Source organism: Mauremys reevesii, linkage group 4 (genome assembly GCF_016161935.1).
Source record: "Mauremys reevesii isolate NIE-2019 linkage group 4, ASM1616193v1, whole genome shotgun sequence".
In the NCBI taxonomy this organism is placed as follows: domain Eukaryota; kingdom Metazoa; phylum Chordata; order Testudines; family Geoemydidae; genus Mauremys; species Mauremys reevesii.
The window spans coordinates 130897814-130907530 of NC_052626.1; positions in this window are offsets into that span (position 1 = coordinate 130897814).

The following is a 9717-nucleotide window of genomic DNA, read 5'->3' on the forward strand; positions in this document are numbered from 1 at the left end:
AATCTGTTAAGTTCAGAGCCATCTAGGCAATGTGGCTACACAACATACACTCATTTCAATTACAGGTGGGTGGATGAATCGTAGTCAGCTTTGACAATCTCAACCAGAATCCCAGGTGCAGATGTAGTGTTGAGAAATCGGCATAACTACACAGTACTATTTTCAATCTCTATCTTTAGAACATATTGTTTAGTTTTCTGGCCACTACTATACACCAAGCTGGGGTTTTCATCAGGTTGTCCTCAGTAACACCAGGGTCTTTTCCTTGCGCCATTTCCATCAATTTAGAACCTAGTGAGCTGAATTTTATATGCCATCATTAGTTCTTTGCCAACTTCCCTGGTCTTAACTAACCTAAATAATCATTGTGTCTGCAAATGTTGCCACTGCTTCATTCATCCCATCCCATATCATTAATATAATAAACATTAGCCTTAGCATAGACCTTTGTGGCACACTGCAGTGTTAACCTTTTGACAGGTTGAAAATTTGCGATGGATGCCTCCTTTTTTTCTGTTTCTTAGCCAGTTTCTGATCCATGACAATTTTCTCTCACTCCTGTGATCGTTCAGTTTTCTTAAGAACTTCTTTGTGAGGGACTTTGCCAAAGGCTTTTTAAAGGCCAGATAAGTTCTATCAACCAGTCCTCCTTATTCACTACTTGGTCAAAAAAGCTCAAAAAATTCTAGTAGATTAGAGAAGCATGATTTTCCCTAACTGGAACTGTCCCCAAGTCTTGTGATATGTGGTGGTTTCCTTAAAGGTCACACCACTGAAATCAAAGAACTCTCAGATTTCATTTAAAAAAAAAAACATTTCTAGCACTCATGTTTGCAGAGAAACCCTGAAAGCACGATCCTTAAAGGCTCACACATTCGAAAGCACAAGGAAAGTCCAAAAATACTTGTTATTTTTTAAAAAGCTTATGATTTTAAGCCAATCGCATGATTGTTGGGGGGTCTGATGTGATTTTCAAATGCTTGAGATTGGCAATGCTGCTACTGCCTAGCAGTTTGATCTATTTTGGTACATTTCATAGCTGATAAGAAGTTCAAACAGGAGCCTTTTATTAAGTGATTGCTCAAAGCTAAATAGATTGCAGCTAGTCAGCACTTTGGGACTTCTAGTCTCTTTCTCCATCTCCTCCCATTGTCCTTATTATGCTTTGCTCGCTGGTGCCCCTTTGTGCTTGGCACAGCCTCCAAAATCCCACCAGCCAAGGTGCTCCCCTCACATAACTTCAAACACACCTCCCTTGCGATGCCCCTTCACTTCCTTTCATTTGAACCAGTGAGCTCTGTATGGTATTATCCAGGTTAGATATAAGCTCTTCTGGGCAGGAAACTTGTCATTCATATTCCACAAAGCACTCTCTATAAACAGTGAGAGATTTTTAAGTGCACACATGGCAGGCAGGTGCTTCAATTCCATTTTGCCTTTGAAAATCTCCCCCAACATGGCGAACGTAGTGAATAACCAGGCAGAGGCCGCTGCTGGAGGCAGGATACTGGGTCTTGATGGAGCAATGGGTTGATCTCACATGGAAAAGCCTATGTTCCATTGCTTGGGAAAGGCACAGGACTGGAACAGCAACAGGTCAGAATTTAAGTGCATTGGCGTAACTGTTTGTGGGGAGCCCACGACTGGTAAAACAGAGCATCGTGTAGGTCAGGACTAGGGTACACTGGCACAGCTGTTCATGAGATCAGGAATAGAATAGCAAGAAGTGCTGCAGGCCATGAGCTGGAGGTGGCGTCCAGGACTGAAATAGCATAGGTTACAGGAGGTTGGGATAGAGATGCGTGGGCAGAGCTGGATGGGGAGGCCAAGACTGGCCTAGCAGGTCAGGATTCGGAGCACTAGCAGAGTTGCATGAAGGAAAGTGCCTATTTACACTAGGATTGATTCTGGACAGCACACTGGGTCTCCAATTTAAATGAGCAACTAAAATTCATCTTTAAACTTGACAATTCTCTATTTAACACCAAACACGCCACACCCTCCACCAGATAGTCGTCAGATTCCATTTATTCTGTATACATTCTTAGTGCACATTAGAAGAAGACATGAGCGCTCCTCAGCTCACACAGCACTAAGGCTCTTTGCCTTGAAGGTTACACCTGGATGAAATATAAACAGGGACTGAATGGATATCCATAGTAATAACCCATAGAAGTAATTACACAGAAAGACCGATCTCTATGGACAGAGCAGCTTTGAATCCCTGGTGACCAGAGCCCCAAAGTGCCTTTGCTTTGCTACCGCGTCAGAAATAGTTAGTATCAAAGACACCAGTACAAGTAACAATGAGGAGAATCACACAGGATAAGAGCTTGAGGTCAACACAGATGTGCCTGGGCCTTTTGACTTTAGTCACACACACACACAAAGGAAGGAAACAAATAGGATCCCCTCTTTAGAACCAGTGTGTTCCCCACACCCACTCTCCGGCTTTCGTTTCCCAACCTCCAGCCTACCCTATCCCTTAACTTCTTCCCTTTTGGTCCTGTTTGGTAGCAGGAATCCATTCCCCTTCAGCTACCTACACACAGCACTCAGCTTCAGATGAACCAAGCTTGGTGGGAAGACAAACTCTACAGACAGGCTGCAAGGGTGCTATAACAGGTGAACTGAGATTACTACTAAGCAACTGATGAATGATACTGCACAGTAAGGGTGAAGTCAGATGCGGTTGGGTAGCATCATGCCTACGGAAAACGAGTGGGAAGTGGCTTCAGAGATGACTAAGAGAACTTATGTTAATACCACCTAGCTCTTGTATATTACTTTTAATCCACAGATCTTGAAGTGCCTTACAAAGGAGATCAGTATCATTATGCTCATTTCACAGATGGGGAAACTGAGGCATGGGGAGGTGACGTGATTTTCCCACGGACACCCAGCAGCAAAGCTGAGAATAGAACCCAAGTCTCTTAAGGCCTAGCCAGTGGCCACATTGCACATAGGGATCAACAGAAACAACTGACTTCTCGAGACACACATATGCTCACCTGTCCTAGTGAGAGCCACAGGGGTCTCTGGCATGAGAGGTACAGAAACAATCCCTTCCCAGTGCAGGAGAGAGGAGATTCTGAGGGTTAGAGGTATTTAGATGGCCGCTTCCCACTGGAGGTAAAGACAGCAACAGCTGGGAATTTTTTCCAGTGGACACAGTGGCTTACATAATACTACTTCGCATTTGTGTGATTTTTTTCATGTTCAAACCACTTTGTAAACATCAATTAATCCTCACAATACCCTTGTAAGGCAGGTAACTATTACTAGCATTCAGACCAAGGGCGTTACAGTTCCTCTCCATTCCTAGAGAGGAAAGTAGGCATCTAGGCTGGATAAAACAAGCTAGAAATAGACACGCTCCTTAAGATGAGACCTATTCCCTGGCAACCACAAATAGATGTCGAGGGAGAGGGAGTCCAACTGCCTAACTTCAAAACCCAAAGAAAAAACACTTAAAAAGTTAAGCCACTCAAAAACCTAAAGAAAACCTCCTCAAGCCGAAAGCCTCCTGGGGACACATGGTCTTTGCCATGTTATCAGCCCCACACAGAACACATCAGTGCAGGGACGATCCCAGAGGAAGCCCTCCGTCCACAGGACAAGCCTTAAGAGATGATGTGCTCCTCATCATGGAGCCAATTCAGTTCGGGGGCTAAATCCTTTTTGTGTTAGCACATGTGGGGTTTCTAGGGCAGGTACTCATCCATTTACGATGCTGAGCTCCTTGTGTCCAGCGGTGTGACATCAGCCAGATATATAATGCTTTGGAGAGCACCTCTGATTCTTGAGACCAAGGTTTATGAAGGCCACTACAAAAGATGAATCATTCTGTTTTTTTGCCTATGTTGTATTAGCTGAGGTGGTCACAGCATGTTTGGAGGGGAGACATGGGATGTGGATGATGGTTCCTAATTTAAGCCACATCCAAGACACAGGTGCACAGGAATTTGGATAGTCCAATAATCTGTTCCTTGCAAGGCTCATGGCAAGATGTGCAAGGAAAAGAAAGGAAACCATTAAAAGAACATGGTATGGAGGAAAATATAGAATGAGAAGATGTCCTGTTTTCTTGTCATGAACTAGAAGGTTTCTAACAAGGATAACTGGGGCCAAATTCATCTCCCGTGTGACCCCACTGAAGTCAGTGGAGTTACAGCAGGGCTGAATTTTCCCCACAGATTATGAACTCCTCAGGGCATTATTGTCTTATTTTTGATCTGTAACAGTGTCAGGAATACCAATGGTGCTCTATAAATATAAATAATTCCAGCCCAAAAGAGAATCATAGGATAAGAGTTTCCAACAGAACTACCACTGCATTACAGGCTACCTGCCATCTATTATCCAAAGCAACTTCTAATCGAACAGAGCAAGGAACTTGGTGGTGAGGAAAAGTCAAATAAAAAAGGTCCAAGCCTGTTCAACCTGCCACTGAAAACGCCTATCTTCTGAGAATGTCCCACATCTGACCACTAGAGGAAGCTATGAGGCTGGATAACACCACACCACACTTGTTAACATTTAAACCTCATCAGCAGGGGCTTCCCTTCTGTTTCTGGTCCCTGAAGCTCTAATGCAGCTGAGCTCACAATGCACTCCATGAACTGTTCTCCTGGCTGTCGAAAACGAGGTAACAGGACAGAGACTGGGAGAGGACCTTGTCCGTGGAAGGTCCATGCCTCCTGGGGACACCCTTATGTAGCCAGAGAATGAAAGAGCAGTGGAGTCACTGGTCTAATACATTCCTGGCTAACTCAAGTCAGGTGACCAGGGCTGTCTCCCCACAAAGCCCATGAGATGACTAACTGCCTTAGGAAGCCTTTATCCATTCACAGTGTGGCCAACTGCCTGCACAGATTCTCTCTCCATCCCCTAAAGTCTTCCCACCCAGCTCGAAAGCTGAACTTGACCTTCTGTGCTATGGATACATGGTTCCAATGAGCATTGGATTGTAAATTCACTTCTACTCAGCCATCCCCTAGAGCCAATCTGCCCCTGGCACTTCTCTCTTGAACCTCTTCATGAGACCTGCAACTTCTCATGAACAAAGCCTGCTGAGTCAAATACTGCACTCCTCTTACCCAAGGATGCCATAAGGAACAGAGAATTCAAGAGACAGTAAATCAAGACACAGCCAGATGGCAATTTGCAAAATCAAACTCCAAATCAAACCAAACGTACTAAATCAGAACCACCCAGGATGGAATCAGAGGCTTCTTCTCTAACCTCAGTGATGAGAGAACTTCTAGCTACTTCATCTCCCCTCCTTAGCAGGTGTATCATTCATTATCAACCACTATAAACTGGATTATAGTTTTGATAAGGCAAACAAGTCAGAGTGTCAGAATCTCTATGTACTTATATGGCCTTCATCGCCATAGTATCCCAATCACAAGTGCCTTACAACACCCCTGTGAGGTAGGGAACTATTATCCCCCTTCACAGATGGGAAACTGAGGCATGGGTTAGAGTGACTTCCCAGGGACATCCAGGAAGTCTGTGGCCGAGACAATAATTAAACACCTATCGCCCTAATCCCAACCCATATACTGGACACTAGACCATTTGAATGGCATTCCAGACTGGAGCATATTAGGGGCTTCAGCCTGTGTGGGTGCACTGGGGAGGAAGCCCTGCAGAGCCGTGTTGCTAACAAACAGCACCTTGAAGAGACCAGTCTGATTCCAGCCTCTCAGCTCATTTAGAGTTTTGGAAATACTCATCCAGGTATGTTGGCTGTTCCCAACTCCCCCACTCTAGAGAGAGAACACAATGACAGCAAACTCTACAACATGGCCCCAGGCCTCACCTATTACATTACACCTGATTTGACTTCTCCAAAGACAGGTAAGCACTCACCTGTACAGATGAGTGGCTTTGGATACACTTAAAGGAACCCAATGTTTCTGCCAAGAAGCAATGAAGGCCTCTCCCCTTTTGATGGGAAAGGACAGGGTCTAAGATATCTTATTCCAATGCCGGGAACCATATTGATCCTGGGTGTAACCCTACCAAAGCTAATGAGGCTGCAACCAGGAGAAATTTGGTCCAATGGTCAAGGAGTCCTCTTCTGCTATTGCAGTAGTGTCAAGAGTCCTTTGTGATCTTGGGTGAGTTCTAGCCAATAGCAAGCCCACGTGGGGCAGAATGGGGAAATTGACCTTTTTGTCTGGGACTAGATTAGCTTTGCTGTTATACTTCCTAGGCCCTGATCCGGCAAGGCAATGAGACTCGGTGGGAGTGGAGGATGCTCAGTGATTCATAGGCTTGGGCCCCACATCACCTGAGGTCACTTCCCATGATTTACTGAAAGAAAGAAAATGGCACAAGCCTTATAAGTGCCTTAGCACCATCTGCCAAATGAGTGAGTGCATGACGGATAGCTTATAGGATCTTCTTTCTTATCTCAAGCCTTCTCAGCCTTCCCTCTCAGCCATTATCTCCATCAGGAGATGATCTTGAAGTCCTAGGATTGCCACCACAAGGCCACTCTCAATTTTAATATATTACATGTTCTTAATGAGCGGCACACTTTCTAAATCTTATCAGAGTCACCAGCAAATGCAGGAAACTTCACAAGAGTGGAGCTACCACAATACAACAGGGACAATGGCTCCTGTCACATACCGTTTTTTCCTGTGTCCCCCTTACTCTCAAAGGTGCTTAGACTGTCCACACTATGACTTACACCATGCTAGTAAGAACTCCTCGTCAACATAGGTGTTGCTAGGGCTGTTTCCCAGGCCAATGTGGACAGCGACTTTTCCATTTCATCTGCACTACAAATACAGCTGTAAACAGGGCACCAAACACAGGCTAAAGCCTCAGACATTTCCCATCTGCATTACAAGACCAACTCTGCTTTAACTGTGCGGGCGAAAGGCATGTTGTAACCAGATCCCCTAATACTGTCGTAGTGTAGATGGACGCAATGTCCAAGAATTAGGTTAGAAAATCATGCTACATACAACAACGGGGAGAAAGCCAGCTGGGGCATCTTGGGGGTGCATCACAGCATGGTCTGATTAACCTAGTTCTCAGAAAACTCTTGCTGATCAGAGGAATTGTGATAAGGCCCTGCTAAAGATGCTTGTTAGCATAATTAGAACTGTAATGTGGACAAGGCCTGAAACTCTGCAGTTCATGCAGGCAAAGCAGAATACGGGACAGAGAGAGGTAAGAGAACCTGTTATTTCTTTTATCTCTATGTTAAGGGCACTCATCTAGCAGCAAGCAACTATTATCCTGTGACCACTTTTTACTTCATGGTCATTTGTGACCAACATTATTTTGTAAACAGCCCCGCTAATCGCTTTTTAAAATCCATCTTAGATGTGGGGAAATAAAAACATTTGATCCTCTCCGTTAACTGAATAAATACATTCGCTACAGACCAATGAGGAAGTGAGGAGGGGATAAAGGGATTAGAGGACTTGATTTACTGCTGTGGATGTGTGCCAGGTTCCCCACATCCCTAGTAATAACAACACTAAGCTAGATAAAGCAACAAAGTAAAACTATTCCCCATGTTTATTTCTCCCCCCTGGACTGTTCCTCACAACTTCTTGTCAACTGCTGCAAATGGACCATTCGGATTACCACTACAAAAAGTTTCTCTCTCCTGCTGGTAATAGCTCACCTTAACTGATCACTCTTGTTAGAGTGTGTATGGTAACATCCATTGTTTCATGTTCTGTGTGTGTGTGTGTGTGTGTGTGTGTGTGTGTGTGTGTGTGTGTGTGTGTGTGTGTGTGTGTGTGTGTGTGTGTGTGTGTGTGTGTGTGTGTATATCTATACATATATATCTATCTAGATATAGATAGATATATATCTTCCTACTGTATCTTCCACTGCATGCATCTGATGAAGTGGGCTGTAGCCCACGAAAGCTTATGCTCAAATAAATTTGTTAGTCTCTAAGGTGCCACAAGTACTCCTGTTCTTTTTGCGGATACAGACTACCATGGCTGCTACTCTGAAAACAGTCCTGTGGCACCTTATAGACTAACAGATGCATTATCTGTTGGTCTATAAGGTGCCACAGGACTCTCTGTTGCTTTTTACAGATCCAGACTAACACAACTACCCCTCTGATACTTGACACTAACCTGGATAGTTCATCATGCCGAATGCTAGCAACAAATTCCTAGAATAGACCCTGATCCAGGCTGCAAGTGAAGTCAATGGAAGGACTCAGAAGACTTCACTGAGTGCTGGATTGGTCCAATGAAGCACTGTAATAGGTAACAACGTTTGCCCATAAAAGGGCAATTCAAAGCCCACCGAAGACAGTGGGAGTCTTTCCAGTGACTTCGGTGGGCTCTGGATCAGGGCCTACACGAATACAGATACATTAATACAGTGCATCTGCAGCATCAGCTGCCATGTAACTAATACATTCGTATTATGACTTCAAAAGACATTCTGTCAAGATCAAGCACACATTTAACAAAACCTACATCCTGACTTGTTTTACACTTTTTTTTTTTTTGGCCTGGATGTTTTGCACCTCTCTCAGCTGGGTGAGCAAAACTAGACAAGTTAACTTAAATTCAGCAGTTAGTCAGTTTCAGCTAAAGATTCTCAGGCATTGTCCAGTGCTGTGATGTCTGAGATGCAAAAGCTGCAAGGGAGGGTGATGTTTAAACCTTAAAAAAAGCCTCTTCATTGAGATTGTTCATGAAAATATTTTATACAGTTACTTAAAAAAATAATTCTTCCTCCCCCCCAATGAAACCTAAATGTGGGGCATAAACCACGTGACAGTTTCCCTTTAAATAAAGTCAGTTCATATATTAAAAATAATTAGCTTCTGTTACAGAACAAAAATAAGAGCTGGAGGGAAGCCTGGAAGACAAGAGGTCAAAGGTTTGCCAAAACTCACTCACTTCTGAAGGTGGTGGTCTGAAGGTGGTGGTGGTGTTTGGTATTTGTAATGCAGACACCAAGCCAAGGAGAAGAATCATAGCTCTACAAATGGTAAGGAGTATCAGAGGGGTAGCGTGTTAGTCTGGTTCTGTAGAAGCAGCAAAGAATCCTGTGGCACAGATGTTTTGCAGCATGAGCTTTCATGGGTGAATACCCACTTCTTCGGATGCAAGCCATCGGATGCAAATGGTGAGGAGCTCCTGACTAGAGGGTAAAGAGATTATATGGATACCCATCAGCTTTACTTATTTGTAGGGCTGTGACTACATTCTTTGCCATTGCTCTTAAAAGCCTCACTTTTCAAGGCAGCACTACAGCACCGAAAAGAAGTTGGGTTTGTTAGCATTGGAAGAATCTCAAAAATCGACAGATTATGCTTGTGACCACCAGGGCCAAGATATAAGCAGATGATCCAGCTTTTCCCTTTCACTGACTCTAGTCTGTTAACATACCAATGGCAAGGACATCATAGGAAGGTTTGGATGGCTCGATTTGCCAACCCCGAGTGAGCTTTCAGAGAATTGGATGGCGTGATTCCAATCCTGCGGAAGAGGGTGAGAGAGTTTCAAAACGATAAGGCAGAAGTCAATATAATTCCAAGAGCTCTTTTACGTCTCACAGAAATGAGAGGGAATAACAAAGTGGAATCAGTGAATGCCTCATGCTGCAGAGATTGGCATGGCCTGTAGCAAGTGAAACCATACACAGAATGTCATCATTGGAACATCCCACAGTGGAAGAGAAGTAGAATGTCATGCGCAAGTTTGTTTG